The sequence below is a fragment of the Ambystoma mexicanum genome, chromosome 9 (genome assembly GCF_040938575.1).
Source record: "Ambystoma mexicanum isolate Mex_15411 chromosome 9, UKY_AmexF1_1, whole genome shotgun sequence".
Classification (NCBI taxonomy): Eukaryota; Metazoa; Chordata; class Amphibia; order Caudata; family Ambystomatidae; genus Ambystoma; species Ambystoma mexicanum.
This window is the reverse complement of record NC_090931.1, coordinates 1,321,931,776-1,321,950,943: the sequence shown is the minus strand read 5'-3', so window position 1 is coordinate 1,321,950,943 and position 19,168 is coordinate 1,321,931,776.

Below are 19,168 nucleotides of genomic sequence, written 5' to 3'. Positions count from 1 at the left end.
ATAGTTAACACACTATCTTATCTGCAGAACATTTAAATGGGAATCTCCTTATCAGTGATGGTTCACTGATGAACCATTGTTTCTGACAAGTGTTCACTTCACATTCCCTCCACATGATATGCAGTAGCAAGCATGAGTCTGTCAAACAATGACTACAAGAAGGTGACCTTATCATACAATACCTTTTGATGTGTGTCTAAGTCTTAAATGTGCATTTCTCAAACTCAGAGGATGTGTTTTTTAGCTTCACATTGCTTTGCATTCTAGTTCTTGTAGTTTTCCATTCAAGAATAGAAAAATAAAGCTATGACCATAGTATTTGTTCTTAACATATTTATATATTTTTCAGCTTGGGTGAGGATTTTTTGTAAGTGTCAGGCCTTTACTACACAACAGAGTATTCTTTAAAACCAAATAAAGCTGGGAAGATATTTAGTTAAGTGCCTTATGTTGCAGACCGGTCTCAAATCCTAGCTTCACAATTAACTAAAGCGTGTGACCCATGGCAATTAATTTTATTTCACTGTGTGTAATCTGTCAAAATGAGAAGTGCCCACAAGATATTCAGTTCACTTGTGTACACTACACAAAAAAGCTCACTCAAGGTACTGCTTCATATATAATAATGAAAAAATGACCCTTGTTATTATGCACATCAAAAGTTATTTGTCTTTCGACTTGTTTATAGAACATTTTTGTAATGCAATTTACCATCATCCCATTGAGTGTCAAAGACCACATAGGAAGTCCTTTTCTATGGTATAACTTTCAATGGTAAGCAAAGTTCACATATGGCATGAAAGTCTGATGTCAGCATGCACACCATTTGGCATGTACATTAATTTAAAAAAAGACTAGCCCATTCCTTGCACTCTTGGTCTGACCTATATAACCTGGCAATAGCAGGGTTAACCATGACCTTAGTTTTTGGGTGTGTCATTGAATTAAGATGGTGCCAAAATGGTAACATGCACAATAACCACAGCAACACAAACCAGGGCAATGCAGCGTTGCACACACAATGTAGTCTTTCACACACACACAGACCTCAGCCTTACATGTGCACACCCAGCCTTTCACATGTAGCATAGATTTTCACACACACACACACACACTATAACCTTTCACATGCATGCACACCAAAGATTCACATTTGCACATTCTGATTTTCACATACATGCACTTCACATGCTTTCATATGTGTGCACACAATAGACTTTTGCATGCGCACATGAACGCCTATCAAATCTAAGGACATTACAGTCTGAGCGGAATGCAGAGCACAGCAAAGGTGGGCAGAGAAGAGAAGCACATTGGAAGACAATCGATTTAGGAAGCAAGAGGTGTGAGAAAGGAATAGATGAGCAACTGAGAAGAGATGAGGGGCAATGGACAAAATTGAAAGTTATAGTGTCTAGGGAATAAATGAGAGAGAAAAGTGAACAAAAAAGGACGTCCAAAATCAAAGTGTGCAAAATTTAGCAAAAAAGTAATGAAATAGGAAAATGCTGATGAGGAAGGAAGAACTCATAGGGTTAACCGATTTAGTACCATCCTGACAACAGCTCCCTCCCAATATTTAGAGTGGAAGACTGAGACACGCTCCCACACAGCTGTCACAGCTATCTGCAGATTCCATCTGCTGCCAAAGTGCTCATTAAAAGGAAGCATTGGGGTGGGCCTGTAGCCTGGATCTCTGCTTTCCTTTGTATAAGCCCCGTGCTGTTCTGGAGCCTGGTGCACAGAATCATAAGCATGCTCATCTTCTCTGAAATCACATTGCAGTTAGTGGCTCATGATTGATAATATGAAAAGCTATTAATCATGGTTGTCGAGTGAATTGCGATGCAATACCGCCTATTTTAGGCCTTGTTCTATGTCAAGACCAGGAGGCTCATATTATGCTTTCTCTTTTAGTGCACAACTCGAGCAGCAAATGTAACAAATAAAGTTTCAACGAAAGAAAAAACAGAACTACACTTGAAACTGTCAGTCTGTTTTAAGTTGAAGCTTGACTGCTCTTGACTCCATGTGATGCCATCCACCAATCGGGAGGGTGACACCCCTATAGCCCTTAGTGTCCTCCCCAGACCTTCCTCTTTCTCACGCTGCTCCCTTGCAGTCTTCTGTAATAACTGAATGTCCAAACGATGGTAGAACCGGAACATAATCATAACAACCTACTGTCAACATGGCTCACACCGACCTGCTGGTGCCATTCAGTGGTTTCAGGAGCCTCCATACCTGGGGAGATAGATGACAGATACCAAGAACTAGTTAACTTGCTGGGTGGGCAGTCATAAAGCTATTCCTCCTAGCAATCCCTTTAGCCACGTTGCTTGCGCCTGCCATATTGTCATGCCACCCTTGCCTCGACAGACATGCTCTCTCTATACATCTAGCGATTGCGCGGGTGGGATAATACTTCATCTCTGTCTCTTTAATAGAATCATGAATGAACGATAGTCTTTAACACTAATCCTTTTAGGGTTGTGTCTTGGAATTGTTGTGGCTTCAATAATTTGTCAATATGGGAGTATGATGTGTATTTGTTCCAGGAGACTATGGGGGTCATTACGACCCTGCCGGTCCGGTAACAACGGTGCCAGTAAGCTGGTTTACCGGCACTGTTGTTACCGGCAGAGTACAAGTTTGCGGGCCGGATTCCCTCCCGCCCGGCACCCGCTCGCAGACTTTCACGGTAGCACCATTATAAACGGTGCTGGTGCTACCATCATCACCATTCCCATTGAGTCCAATGGAACTCAAATCGGAATGGGGAATACAATTTTTCCAGCGCCTGACTTCCCGGAACGCCAAAGTCGTAATACCCCAGTAATTCTGGGAAGCCAGGCGTTGGAAAAATCACGAGTCCGGCGGCCAGCCTGCCGGTTTTACCGGCACGGCTACCGCCGGATTCGTAATGAGGCCCTCTGTCTCCTCAACTTTGTCCATGAATGGTTTCCAGGCTTTTTCACAAGTTGCCATGAGGGCATCCTTTGGGAGACCCATTGGGGGATTGGCCATAGTCTTCGATATTGAGTGACTATCGGGCCCACGTGTTTGAGAATAGATCCCCAGGAATTTTGGCGATGGTCCTTAAATTGTTAGAGAGTAACCTGGAAATACTACTGTTAAACCTTTATTGGAATCTGGACAAAAGTCACCGTGGCAAATCGCAAGAGGAGCTGGCTAAGGTAATGGAAGCTTGGTTGGGGGCCGGACACGCCACTAATAGTATAATTGGGGGAGATTTTAACGCTGAGTGTGTGGCTGACTACTATTGTCCAACAAAGAGGCAGGCCTATGACAAAAACAAACTCTGTGTCCAGACTCAGGGATTGGGGGAGGCATGCTTGGTGTGATTGTGTTCAAGATTTGGGATCTTTGTCTTCTTTGGCCATTTTCACTCTGAACCCTGTACCGCTCAAGCCAGTAGGCTACTGTCAGCCCTTTACCCCTTCCTCCCTTCAAACTAGCCCTCAGAAACATCACTTCAACACTGGGAAGAGGAAGAGACCAACTAGGAAGACATATCCTCATTCAAAGGAGACAACCACATATCAGCCCCCTTTTGTTAATCGAGGCACATGTCAGCCTCCTGTTGTTAATACAAACATGTATCAGCCTCAGCTTTGTACTGGGACGAGAAGGGCAACACAAATAAGGCTGAACTACCATTCTGATGGTGAGCGGTCTAGTCTTTCCTGGAATCATTATGGTGGCGGGCACTTTAAAACCCGACCTCCACTCTGGAATAGAGTTAGCTGTGGAGGTGTGAGTAGAGGAGGCCGAGGCTGCAGCCGGGGAAGCAACTCCCCAGAAGTGGCGTGGCAAGTGGAGCGCTCGAGACTCGGTGACCAATGCAGTTTATGCAGCAGGAAGCAAAGCTAAGGAAAGCAGGAGGCCGGTAGCAGATTGTGTGTGGAAGACCGGCATGACCAAGTAAAGTGGTCACAGAAGTCCTGGGCTGCATGCAGAGCATTGCTGGGCAGAAATGCCATGGAGAACTACTGGGAGAGGAGCAAGATCCTACTCAAGCAGGCGAGAAACCAGAATGGTAGAGACCTTGCAACGCCATAAACTCCAGCTGGTGAGTGAATGGGAAGCACCAGGCTGGCAGGCGAATGCGCATTGAACATTGTTGTTTTAGATACCGACCAAACTCAGTTATTCCTAGTACTTTTGTAATGCCAAAACAATTACTTTTGAATACTGAACAAACTGAAAGTCATTACAAGTATTTTGAATGCTGAAATAAGTGCTTTTGAATACCGAACAAACTAAAACTTATTTAAAGTACTTTCAAATGCAGAAACAAGTACTTTTGAACACTGAATAAACAGAAAATTACAATAAGCAATTTTCAATGCCGAAAAGATTAAAGGCAAGTGTTGAGCCCTCATGAATGGAGTGAAAGAAAGGTAGTGCATGGGGCAGATACTGCAAAATCTATTGGATGGAATACAAGTATTGGCAAAGTCAATGCATACCAAGAAGGGAATCCTGAAGAGCTCCTCAGAAACTCAGTGGTGGGATTCACCTTACTTCCAGGTCTTGATGTTGTTAACAAAATTGCCCTTGGTATTAAAGGCCCTACAAAACTAGCTTCTGCTGTCGTCCAATCATTTGGTACTTTCTCTATGAACGAAATAAAGAATTGCGCCATGAACGCTAGATGATAAGCATAAAAGTTTGGGACACCAACTCCACCTTTTTCAAGTGATAACTGTAACTTCCACAGCTTTAGTCTCTGAGGTTTGTTATCCCAAAGAAAATTCTGTAGAAGCCCATCAAACTCTTACCAACATCGTGTGCCTATTTTCAATGGTAACATACTGAGTACAAAGTTTATCTTTGGCGTGGAATTCATTTGTAAAGCGTTCACTTTCCCCCATAAGGAGAGGTTTAGTACTTTCCATCTCTCCAAATCCTGTCTTAAACCACCACGCAATTCTTTCATGTTTTACCATTTCCTCTATCTTTGGGGTTAACCAGACTCCTAAATATCTCATCCTATCCAAGCACCATCTAAAACCAAGCGAAGTAACCCACTACTTATTACAGGTTAATGTCAATGGTAGCACCTCTGACTTTACCCAATTAACCTTATATCCTGAACATGTATTAACATTTGAAAGAATTCTCATCAAGGTGGGCAACGAATTCTCTAAATCTTTAAAGACCAACAATAAGTCGTTGGTATAAAGCCACAGTTTTTGTTCCACACCCCAGAAGCTCACCCCATTTATCATTCTCTCATGTCTGATTGCAATAGCCAGTGGTTCTATCACGATGACAAACAAAAGTGGGGATAAAGGGCACCCCTGTCTAGTTCCTCTTTCTAGTAAAAATTTGATTTGCCAGATCTCAAGCAAGCTTGGAGTACAATAACTTTATCCAGGATATAAATCTCACACCTTTACCCCTTTTATGTAACACAGCACATAAATAATGTCAATTAACTTGATTGAACACTTTCTCAGTGTCCAAAGATAGTACCGCGATATCATCACAAGCATCTGAGGCTTGTGACATTGTTTGTAGAAGCCTTTGCATGTTACAAGAAGCATGTCTTTTCTGGATGAATCCTGATTGATTTTCGTGCATTAACTTTGGTAATGGTGCTCCCTAATCCCATGGTCAAAATCGTAGATAAGACCTTGTTGTCCGTATTTATTAAGCTGATTGGACGATAACTCGATGGTAAAATCTCGTCCTTTCCCTTCTTTTTAAATAATGTTATCATGGCGTGCCTAGTCGTTTGCGGTAGGATACCATCCTTTAGTGACGCCATAAACATATCTTTCAGTAGGTTCAGGACAAAATTTGGCAAAATCTTATAAAACTCAGGCGGTAGACAATCGGGTCCATGTGATTTCCCTGTATTCAATTCTGCAATTGATTTCCTTATTTCTTCAATCGTCAGCTCTTCTTCTAGTATTTTTTGTTCCTTCTCCAATAATTTCGGGATCTCCAAATTTGCCACACAATGTTCCAGTTCCCCTGACACTGAATATTCATTGCAGTACAGATGGTCATAGTATTTCATGAAAACTCTGTTTATCTCTGTGGGTCTAAACGTGACTGAACTATCAGGACCCCATATTGATCTTATTGCCTTGTCCAACTCTAATTTCCTCAAACGGTGTGCCAGCCAGCGGTCAAATGTTTCCCCTTTCTCAAAGTAGGTACCCTTTAATGGGTATAAACTACATTCTGCTCTTTCTGTCAATATTTTATTCAGTTCAGTTTTTAGCTTCCATAGCTCCTTCATTTTCTCTGGTTCCTTCGGATCCCCCATCACCTCATGCAATAGTTTTTGATCTGTGTATCCGTATCATGCCTCTCTCTTTCTAGTCTTTTCTTCCTACTGCTTGATAAACGTAGCTACGGGCCTCGCATTGTACATCTGAAGGCTTCCCCCACTGATTTTGCATCCAACTCCCCAGATTTTCCTCTACAAAGTGTTCTGCTTCAGAAATTATCTTCTCCAGCAACACCTCCTCACTCAATAATGAAGTATTCATCCTCCATATGAATGACCTCTTAAGCTCAAAATGCAAGATCCTGTACATTTCTACTGGGGCATTTAAAAAAAGTATGTTTCCTATCCTTCCTGTCCTATAATTCTCAGCAACTTTACCCACTGTAAGCATCATGTCTAATCTTGAATATGTATCATGAGCATTAGAGTAGAAACTATATTCCCGTAAGGATGGCTGTTCTAATCTCCATGTATCTTTCAGGTTATGTTCCTCCAGCAAAGCATGAAGTGATAAGAATTGGTTATTCCTACTTTTCTGTACCCTATATTTACTTTTATCCAGTAGTGGATCCAGAACTTCATTAAAGTCCCCACCCAACAGAACATTCGGTGTATTCATGACTTGTAAAGTTTGTGCCACACGCCTATCAAATGAACCATCGTCCACTGTTGGCACATAAATATTACATAGTGTCATAGTGTCAATAGTTCCCCTTGAATACTCACGAGCATAGCAATTATTCTACCCTCTTTATCTGAATATTCTTTCATTATTAGGATTGGAACATTCTTACATATCAAAACAGCAACACCTCTTGATCTCGAGGAACCATATACATTCCCAACCCATTCCTTTTTAATGCTTGTTAATTCGTCCTGTATTAAATGAGTTTCAAGAAACAAATTACCACCTTCAAATCATTTAGATAATTAAAAATCTTCTTTTTTAATTGATTATTAATTCCATTCACATTCCATTACACTATACACATTTCGTCTCCAGTCTTTGTCAGTCTTTGTCATCATCTTCCAGCTCAGAATCTCACATTCATGGAAATCTATCAGTCCCAGTACTAAAATAAATAAAGAACCCCACACACCACACCCTCCTAAGTAAATGCTAGCATCAGGCTTCAACTTCCACTCCTTATACAATGGAAACATTTCAAATGTTCCTATACTCCAAGCTCCTCTCCTCAAACTTGAATACTGTAAATAATTTGAAACATTCTAAAGGTGAATTCCCATTCCCCTTCCCCTGGTGCTTAAGCTTTATTAAAGTCAATTATTTCCTGACCACCTATCCCCATCACAGATGCCAAAAAGATGTTTTTATTGATTCAAAGATAGATTATAGGTAATAGTAAGTCTAAACAAACAAACAAAAAATAAAACGATCTCAAAAAGGCATGCTCCACACCCAGTTAGAGCTTATTAGAATGCTATGCATTTCAAGCATATGTTTTCAGGTCTTATCTTTCACAGTATTTATACCAATGTAATCCTGGTATGCCTATTTTAAAAATAGTGTTCGTTACCCATATTCACACACCCTTCCATGCAGTAGCAATATATGCTCACATTTATTCCATTTGCCTGATAGCCAAATTATAGATGCTAGACCAATCTCTAACACCTCTTTAAAAAACTTCCTCATAACCAAAAGTACTATAGAATCGCACAGATCATTAAAGTGACACTTTAGTACATCACCCCGTAAACAATACCTATAAAATTTGAAACCTTCAGAACTGGATTCAAACCTATACAAGATCTCTATCAGACCAAGTCCATACTTAGGCGGTTACGTTGTTCAATCCATAACTAAACAGAGACCCACATTTATCTCACAAATTCATTTCCATCATCCAGTGCTCCTCAGTCCCCCCATTGAACCCCAGCTTGTTTCCTTTAGCATATTCCCCATATTACAATATGACATTTACTAGTAAGTTTCATTAATGAACCTTCATAGTATTGTTTGGCATGTTTGTTGTTCGGAAACAAGGTACAGGGTGTCATCACTAGTTCCAACCATCATATGCAGATTTTAGGTATTTAGTCTCAAGGTATACCAGTAGAAAAGTGCGAGCTTTAATCATTATATGACCCCACACTGCAATTGAACAATACGGATTAATTATCTGTGTTGCATTTCTCTGTCAATCACTAATCACATTGTAAAAGCATGTACATTAATTATTCTATAGTTTATAAGCTAGTTAGTTTATCTATCACAACCCAACCAGAGTAGTTAGCAATATAATTAGTGACCAATGGAACAATTACAAGTATAAGTGAATTAACTTTTGATCGTTATCCACTACTGTGGTAGGCCATACAGCGCTAAAAATCCAAGGGTGTATGTACTGAAGTTATGCACATTGCTTTTCAATATTACATTCCTGTTAATTATATTTGTATACACTGAGATGGGACAATACAGTGATTTACATAAACCCCGACCAAATAATGGGCTTGCAGGCCTAGAAATGCAAGATGGGGTGCAAACTCTGTGACCTTACATGATGGTAAAGTACTAATTTTCTTGGTGCAGTACTATTGTTTAATCTACTTAATAGATCAATCCGGTACAGCCTTGGCAAAGATAATATTACATTTTCGGTGTAAGTTACAATTCTGCCCTGTGCATTACGAAATAGAAGGAATACTTGATAAGACAAGACGTATCCCAGTTTTGGAAACTGACAAATAAGTGTGTGGAGAAAGAGAGAGTGGATGAATTGAGTATAATTAGTAAAGATATATGAATTGCGCATTACGTCAAAACTTTTATGGAAACTACAAATAGTTGGTCACCCTTTCTTCCTATAGATATCTGAGGCTGTGTCTTGGACACTTTGTGAACTTTAAGACATTAGCCAGTTAATACGGAATAGTAGGGGGCACCTGGCCCCGACAATTTAGCACCAATAACTGTCACGCGCCGATTCTCCTGGCGCATTTGGCCGGCCAGGCGATTGTCTCGCCGTTAGGGTTTCTCTTTCACTTGTTCTTCCCTTCCCGGTTTACCGGTCTAGTCTTTCTAACTACGTTCTTTCTTACGCCTTTTTAACTCCTCCCCTTCCTCACTAGCGTTGCGTTGCAACTCACTGTTTTTCTCTGTTTTCGTGAGGTTAACGCTTGTTCTGCTTTCCAGCGTGTAAGACGCTACTTTTGCTTGCCTACCTTCGGCCCTTTATTTTTTCCTTTGCTCTCTCTTTCCCCCCCGGTTCGCTTACCGTTGCCTTCTCCTTCATTCTCCGTATCCTCTGCTCTGTTTTTCCCCTCTCGCTGCACTGGTCCTCTTCATTCCGGTTTTTCTACCCGCTCTGGGTTCCGTCTCCTCTTTCATTCCCTTGCATACTTGCCAGCTATTCGCTACCCTTCTTGCTTTTGCGCTCTGGGTTTCCCTTCTTCCTTTCCTCTTACCAGAGCATTCCGGATCACTGGCACTTGTGTCACCCCAAGGAGTAAAGGGGCTATTCTTGTCTCTCGGCGCCCCTCTGGTGCTTCTGTGGTTTATTTTGGGAATTCTTCCCAACGTTGTTTGCTGCCATACCGCCCGAGACTCGCCCTGCCTTTAAAGACAACCACTGCATCCGTTGCCTGCCGGAAATACCTTCCGTCGCATTATTCCACCGGCCTGCCAAACATCCAGAGCTTTTTTCTGCCTTTGGGCTTTTTCCTCTGTTTGGACTCCAGTGGGAAGGAGTCCCTCTTGCGTGCCATTATCTGACAGGCAGCAGAGTGGCTTCAACCCGAAGGAGACCCTACCTCTTCGAATGAAAACACAAGAGCAAGAAGAAAGGTGGGAAGAAGGTCCTGGACTCTATTACTGAAACAGGTGAGGAGGAGGAGGAGGGGGAAGAAGTTTTCCACACTGATCCTGATTTCTGTGTGGATCAGATTCCAAGTGTAATACCGTCTAGTTGTGTCAATAACACTGAAACATGACCCTGACTTGTGGGCCTCTATTTTATGCCATCCTTTCAGAGAGATATTGGAAATGGGGGACTTGATGTAATGCTGACTACCTGTCACCACCGTCCTTGGAACCTCTTCAGCCGTGTATCCCTATGGAAATTCCCACATCAAGATGGCGCCCATTTGCGCACGGAGCGCAGTGACGTCACTACGCGAGTGTCGAGGTTCAGGAAACCTCGATCCGGAAATAAGAACACTCGGAGAAAGGTAAGCTGTGTATTGCAACTGTCTTCAGGGTTGCACTACACGCAGTTTGTTGTTCTCCGTCGTGCATTTCTGCCTTGTTTGCTCTCCTCTGCCTTGCTCGCGATTCCAGTTCCCCCCTACTGATCTGCCTGCAGTCCGGCACTCTGTGCTCTGTCAACTCAGTCTCCTTCTGTGCCTTGTCACCCTGCCTCCTGGAACTCCTCATTTTAGTCGTTACATACCTCCTTTTGCTCTGCTTTTAGTTTTTGTTTACTTCTTGTGGGCTTAAGTACCTCTGATCTGGACATTAGTTTAGCTGCTTCATTGGTGTTCCATCATCGCTGTGAATTCAGCTCCTCGGCATTGTACTGCATCAACCACTAAGGTTTTTTCCCCTGGAGGTTTTTTTTCTGCTTACGAACCAGCTCTCCAGCCTGCCACTGACACTTTCCTTCTTTGTGGAGTCTGGTTTAAATTATTCCAATCTTTAGAAAAATAAATGGCGATAGGTCTGATCCAGTAAACTATAGACTATCGCCCTTTCCAATGCTATCAGTAAAATCTTCGCAGCTAGTGTCCTGAAGGAGCTCGAGTTATGGGTAACAAAACTTAATATCTTAGCATGTAGCCAAACTGGCTTCCAGATACGAGTTGGTAATACACTAAATGCAACCATCTTTACCCAAATTCGGGCCTCGGTTGCTAAGTGAACCCTTTGTAAAGTTTATATGGCCGACTTGGATCTAACTAGTGCTTTCAACAGAGTCAACAGAAACAAATGTGGCACAAAATGTCAGACAGGGGTGTTCCCCCTCCCTTGGTAAAGTTATTAAAGGTTAAAGGTCTTGGGAGGATAGGTCAGCGGCAACGTGCTCGTCTTGGAAGCAAGACGGCACAGAGCAATACAAGTTTGATCCCCGGGTTTGCGCTTAGAAACCTCTGGGTATTAAGCACGTTATAAATAACCTATCATTTCATATCATATCATATCTTTTTATTTCATCACAATACTTACGTTAAGATCAGGATTCCGAAGGACACGCTTTATGGAGGCCAATCAAAACCTCTGTGGGTCTAAGACAGGGCTGCCTTTTATCCTCTCTTCTTTTTAATATCTATCTCTCGGATTTGGAGGATTTGTGGGACTCTATCATTTCCTTTCCTGGTAGACTCGACTCAGTGAAATTAAATTGGTTGGCTTTTGCTGACGATTTACTATTCTTTGACCTGACTGCATTGGGATTGCAACGCAAGTTGACAGCCTTTGCTTTATATGCAGATGACAACAATCTTATAGTCAATGGGAACAAGTCTGGAATAGTAACATTGTGACAGAAATGGAAGTTGAAGGTCATGGGTTGGAGAGTGGACAAAGCACGTTTGGAACTTAGTCATTCTATCAGATATCTTGGTTTTAACCTTACTTATAGGGAGCCCTGTGGAGCTACTGAAGGTCTATTGAGAGTTAAGCCCCAACTGTTCATAACATAACTCAGCTGAAGAGCCTACATTTATCCATATGTAGTTTTACGTTACTTACTCTTTAGAAGTTTTATCTGGCTAAAATAGTGCCGTGTTTAATATATGGCTTAAAATGCTCTTTATATTATTTTAGTTCTTTTTTTAATTCTCTTGAGGGTTACATTTGGAAGTGGAGTCTCAGTCTCCCTCTTTCTATCCCTAATGGCATTATTCGCCATGAGTTTGGTCTGTATCATTGGCCGCTCAAACTATATGGGCCAAAATGCATCTGTTCTATAAATTGCTAGTCCCCCCTCCCAATTCTCTTTTTGAGTCTCTCCAGCTATTATGGAAAAAGAAGGGTATCTCTTTGCTAAATACATTTGTGTCAGATTTGCTATCTATACTAAAAACCATGCGTTTGGATGAAGACAATCTTTTGAAGAATCCGGAATTGGTTAAGAGGAAGCTTTTTGACCAAGATTGTTGTGCGACTATTGATGCTCTATGCACTTACTCACTTCATAAGGAATATAGTTGCTTTCCAAGAAAACTAAGGATTTTATCAAAATATATTTCTTTGTTTCCATGTTATAAAGTCTGATCAATTTATATAAGATTCTAATTTAATTTGCTTCCCCCCTTGGAGCGTATGGGTGATCCCGAAATCACTCATGCTATCAGCTTGAGCACCCCTGACGGGCCAGCAAGTGCGGCAGCCCCATTGGATCTTGCACAATCTATTTCCGGTCCAGAAGCAGGACTGAACTGTCGCAGTACAGATCCAGGAGATCGGCAAACCATGCCTGACTCCTCCAAGCTGGGGTCACTATAACCAGCCTCGCCTGCTACCGCATCACGCCTTGCCAGTGTCCTGGTGATCATCGCTAAGAGCGGAAAGGCATAATCTGTGTTGGACCCCCAGCGTTGCAGAGACATCTGTGGAAGCAGCCTCCAGATCCGGTCTCCAAATGAAGAACCGAGGCAACTGCCAGTTCAGCCTGGAAGTGAAGAGGTCCGTTGCACACGGCCCCTTGAGGTTCATCAGTTTGAGGAGAAATCACCCTGTCCAATTGCTATTCACAGGAGTCCCTGACCTACCAGGAATTCCAGTCTGCCACCTGTTTGGGACGGTATTCCGCGGTGACGCTGAGGCCTTGTGCATGCAAAGGTGTCAGAAATTCTTGGCTACTTCTGCTAACACTCTGGACCTTGTTACCCCCAGCCGGTTGATATAACGGACAACAGACACATTGCCCATCTTTAGGAGAATGCGAAACTGCATTCTGTCCTGGGTCAGGCTCCTGATTGCAAAGGAGCCTGCAAGACACTCCAGGCAGTTGATATGTAAACTGCTCTCCACGGGAGATTAGTGTCCTCTGGTCGACATCATACCGCAGCGGGCTCCCCAGTCCCTACAACTGGTGTCCAGTTCAATCACCAGATCCAGGCTAGAACCAAAGATGTCCTTTCCATTCCAAGCCTCCATGTGCTGTGCCCACCAGGACAACTCTGTTCTCGCTTCCTGCGTCAATGGAATCTTCTGTTCGTAGTACAATCCCTCTCTGAGATACTGTATCTTTAGGCGTTGCAGGGCCCGATAGTGTAGCAGTCTTGGGTAGAGCACCTGGATGGAGGAAGTTAGACGCCCTACTATCCTCGTTAGCTCTCTCAGGGATATCTGGTCCTTGGCTAGGACAGCCCTGATCACTTTCCTGAAGTCAATGACTTTCTGCAATGGCAGACCCAGGGTCCCCTGCACTGAGTCTATTACAAAACCCAGAAATTCCATCATCTATGCAGGCTTGATCTTGGATTCTTCCCAATTCACCAGAAATCCTATATCTTCTAGCAGACTTGTCACTTACGACACCTGTGCCTGCAGGAGCTGCGCGTCCTGCGCCAACAGGCACATATCGTCCAGGTACATGATTAGCCTGACACTTTTCTCGCTCAGCTTTATCACCACTAGCTTCAAGAACTTGGTGAAACACCAGGGAGCTGAGGACAGACAGAATGGAAAGCAGGTGAATTCCCATCGCCGACCTCCCCGGAAAAATTGGAGTAACTGCTGATGGGGCTCATGGATGGGCAACGCTAGGCAGGAGTCCTGCAGGTCTATGCGAGCTAGCCTGTCTCCCTCTTGCCGAATGTCTTGCAAGAGGTGGATGCCCTCCAACTTGAAATGCCAATAAATAAGGGAGGCATTGAGTGCCCTGAGGTTGATGACCAGCCTGACTTTTTTTTTCCTTTTTACCAGGAAAAGCTTGCTCACGAAGCCTGCTGCTCTGTGGTCGGCCGGTCTTATAAGACCTTTCTTTAAAAGCTCTAAAACCTCTTTTTCCATAAGTAGCTGGTCTTGTTACGAGAGGTAGATTTGTCTTGGGCTGTCCTGTCTGGCGTCTTGGTAAAATTCCAGCCGGAAGCCCTGTAAAGTCTCTAGGACCCAGGCATCCCCAGTAATCCCTTGCCACCTTTCTCGGCATGTAGCTAATCTGCCGCCTATCACTGGGAGCGCTTGCGATGGTAGTATGTGCTTTTGCTCTCCCCTGTAGTGGTGACCTGATGTCTACTGGCACCTCTCCATCCTCTGTCTCTACCTCTCCCTCGCGTGTGGAAGAAAGGATTGAGCTTTCTGTCCTCCTAGTTCCACCAAGAGCCTCTGCCGTAAGGCCTCCGTCTGCTTCCTCTGCCAGCCTGCCCAAAAAGTCTAGAAGTGAAGGCTCTCTTTAGCGACGCCTGTGACTTGTCCAGTGCCACAAAGGTGTGCACAAATGTAGCCATGTCTTTGACGAAAGGTGTCCCCGAAGAGTGATCCCTTTGCAGAAGCGGCTGCTTCAGATGAATCCAGTTCCTCCAGCTTCCGGTCAATCTTTATGAGGATGGACCTCCGGCGTTCCACTGCGATAGCACAGTTCACATTTCCAATCAAGCAGACAACTCGTTGGGCCCACCCTGACAGCACATGCGGGTCAATTTCCTTCTCTAGCTTCCTCTGCCATCTATAGGATTTTCCCCAAAGGCCCCATGGCATCTAGGAGTTTGTCATGACAGGCGCGCTACGACATGTCTATACACTTCCTTATGTCTCTGGAGTACTTGGCCATGAAGGTGAACATCCTCAGGTCTATTGCCGGCATCTCTGCCACCTTATCGGTAGATGGGGCAGCCCACCCTGAGCAAATTTCTGGCCTCCTTGATCAGGAGCATCCAAAGGCGTTTGCTCAAGTAACTCGTCACTTTGGCGGGAGGCCGCCACCCTGAAGACTTAGGGTGAACCAATACGTCTGGGTCGAACCTATCCTCTGAAGTTTCATTGGGGCTCTTTGTGCTCCTCTTTTGCTTCCTGCTGGCCCCTCTCGACTCCAGGGACGGGGGTAGCCGTGGATCTTACGGACAGTACTGAGTCCTAATCGTCATTGTAGCAAGGAGTCCCATTGGACTCTTTGCCCTGTTGGTCGTCTTCCAGACTGGAGGGTATGTTCCCTTTTGGACCACATCAGCTGCTTGTTTGAGTGTGAGTGTTCTGGGATGGGAACCAAGAGTTTCAGGGCTCATCTGTCCCTACAAGTGCTCCATCTGCTGATGTGTTCCTGCCCCTGCGATCAACTTCGCTCCTTCCCATTTGAGGGCCTGAAAGCTCTTGGGTCCTGAGAGAAGGAGATCCAGTCAGTCTTCTATGAAGTCTTTTATTTGTTTTTATTTGTTTTTATTTTTACTTTTTAACATTTTTATTTAAACTTGCACAGGTTACATCATCATATCTTGAAAAGTGCAGTGTTATCGTTACATTTATTGAACATCTTTACACATTGGGTACACGTCGCATTAATAACTACGTTCCGTCTGAGTCTTCTCCTCCTCCACATTTATCGGCAAGATATTGCCTGTTTCTTGCTTCTTTGTCAGTGGCCCCAGCCCAGCCAACACCACGTGTGCCGAGGGCCCTTCCCTGCCCTGGGAGACTCACTCTCAGACAAGGTCTTGCCTGCGAACTCCATATTCTTCCCAACCAGGAGGGGTCTCCTAAACTGTAGCTCAACTGAGCCAATAGTATTCTTTCCAGAGCTGGGTTTCAGAATATGTTGTGACAAATCATCTGTCTTCCCTTCTCCCCTGGGAGAGCCACTTCCCTTGAGGCCAGGTAGTTGGGGCCACTGCCCAGTAGTCCCCCTGGGGGTGGTACTCAGTGGGAGGATCTCATGGGGAGGGATCCCCCCTATGGGACTAGGGATGACTTCTCAAGGAGAACGTGGTATGATTGTAACACATCCCAACCTCCCTCACCCTCATTCCTTGGACACAATATAATATGATATGATATGGTATTTATAACGCGCCTGTACACAAGTGTTTCTAGGCATGTATTAGTCCCCCACACTTCCATCTACTTGTGTAAAGTAGTTAGTCCAAACCTTGTGAGGACCACTGAGACAGGGAAGAGCAGGGACTACTTACCTGAAGTATGCAGGAAAACTGGGATGCGGAAGAGTCCAGCAAACTCAATAGAGAGTGATCATTATTATACTGTGAGGGAGAAGATGTACAGAGCCATGAGGAGCGCTCAGTGGAACCAAAGTGAGCATTCCAGTCTATATGGACAGTGTAAGAGTATTAAAACTAAGGAAGGACAACAGAAGAGGGAGAAGAAGCAGCAACCAATCGGTTTGAGATGCAGGGAAACTCAGGAAGTGCAAAGGAGAAGCTGGCAAGGCCAACAGAGAGCCGAGAGAAGTCTGCTCCCGGGAATTGCAGGAATACCGGGACTCCTTTCCCCGAAGGCACTGTTGAACGCAGAGGAAGGGAAGCTGCGGAACAACGGTGCTCCATGCGAGAGTAACTCCTACACCATCCAGAACTAAACGGATCCTGAGAACCCACAAGGACAGGCAACGGGAGGTGGAGACGCCACACGACAAAGGAAGAGCGGAAGAGGACCCCAGCAACAACCGGCCAAGCACCTGACATAATGAAGGTAACGGGCGATGCTCAGAGACCGGCAGGGGCAAGCTAGCACAGAAGGCGATGATGCAGTATGGGTAAAATTAAAATCAAAATACCCACTCCTTCGTCACAGTACTTGGCAGAAGAATATCCCAAGTCCATAGAGAACAGAAACCAGGGTCCTGGACCTGAATAGAAATAGTACATATCAAGAAGCTAGACACAGTACGTGGCAGGAGAGTATACCAAGTCTGTGTAGAAGAGAAACCAGGATATGGGACACAAATAGAAATAGTACCAATCAAGAAGCTAAACATAGTACTTGGCAGTGGAGTATACCATATCTGTACAGATGAGAAACCTGGGTTTGGGACCTGACCAGAAATAGTACAGCTCAACAGACTAAACACAGTACTTGCCAGGATAATGTACCAAGTCTGTGCAGATGAGAAACTAGGGTCTGGGACCTGAATACAAATAATGAAAGCAAGAAGCTTCTCATCCCCAACAACACAGTACTTGGCAGGAGAGTATACCAGGTGTGTTCAGAAGGGAAAACAGGGCCTGGGACCCAAAGCGAAATAGTAATACTGCCTAGTATTGGGAACATTGTGAGAAAAGCCAAGGGAAGGGAGTCTTTCCCCCTGGTGCTTATTGAACATTGTGAGAAGAGCCGAGAGAAGGGCGTCAATCTCTTGGCATTGTGAAGAGCCTGAGAAAGGTCAGGGGAAGGGAGTCATTCCCCCTGGTGCTTGATGAACATTGTGAGAAGAGCCAAGAGAATGGAGTCAATTTCTTGGCATTGTGAAGAGCCTGAGAAAGGTCAGGGGAAGGGAGTCATTCCCCCTGGTGCTTGATGAACATTGTGGGAGGAGCCGAGAGAATGGCGTTAATCTCTTGGCATTGTGAAGAGCCTGAGAAAGGTCAGGGGAAGGGAGTCATTCCCCCTGGTGCTTGATGAACATTGTGGGAGGAGCCAAGAGAATGGAGTCAATCTCCTGGCATTGTGAAGAGCCTGAGAAAGGTCAGGGGAAGGGAGACATTCCCCCATGGTATTGATGAACATTGTTAAAGGCCAAGAGAAGGGAGCCATTCTCTTGGCATTGTGCAGAGCCTGAGGAGGGCCAAGGAAAGGTAATTGTCCCATTCTGGTGGTTGTGAACATTGTGTGAGAAATCCAGGTAAGGGAGCCATCCTCTCAGCATTGTAAGAGACACACGAGAGAGCAGGGGAAGGGAGTCACCCTCACCCCTAATATTGTGAACTGCATGGTAAAATCCAGAAGAAAGAATTTGTTCATCCTGGTGCTGTGAAAGGTATTACGAAACCCGAGAAAGGTCAGGGGACGAGGAAGCCACCCCACTTACATTTTGAAGATACAAGTCTTTCTTTTACCATAATTATAATTGGTTATTTATAACGCGCTTAATACCCTGCAGTTTCTAAGCGCGGACCCGGTGATTGAACTTGTGTTGCTCCATGTCATCTTGCTTCCAAGGCAAGCGCGTTGCCCCTGAGCTATCCTGCCGAGACCAATATGCATTAGTGGAACGCCAAGTCAAGAAAGCTTTTGAGACTTTTTCGTTTTGACCTTTTTTTTCAAAGAACTTCTCGTTTTCATCGCCTCAAAGTGAACTTTTGTTTCTCATCCAGAACAACAAAGCCATTGTTCTGGATTAGCAAGAACACCACCTTATTTAGTTTTGTTTTAGAATATAAGGGAAGGAAGTAGGTTTTGACACACAACGGTGAACTGCGTGTGTTTGACGGACATCCTGACAGAGTCTTTAGTATTTAGTTGAGGCAGGGAAACCCTTCTTAGTAATAGGGACAAGTAGGGGTTTCCCCTTTTACTTTAGCACAACAAAAGGTTATGACCAGAAATATGGCACCAGTGTGTCAGTCTCCTACTTCTACGCCCTGTAAGGAATCAAGAGTAAGACTCGGACACACTAACAAGTTTCTGTATGAAATAGGACCTTTATTGTCAAAATAATAAGAGGGGTTGGGAACATTCTACCTGTCTCTATGTCTATGATGGGGTTCCCTTCCTCAACAAAACGAATGAACCTCTGGGTCAGGATGTTAAACCAAAGAATATCCTCCATCCTGTGTCCAAAAACCCTAATGTGACCCTCAAAACAATATGTACAAGAGGATTTCTGTAATCTATAAACTTGTAGATGTCTTTCAGAGATCAAAACATAAAGTTCTAATGTGTCGAAAACAAAGGACTTAAAGACACACGAGAGGAAGGGCTCCTCCCTTCCCCTATGTTTCTTCAGGTCTTTCATTGCCTGTCTGGCCCTTCTAGAAAAAGGG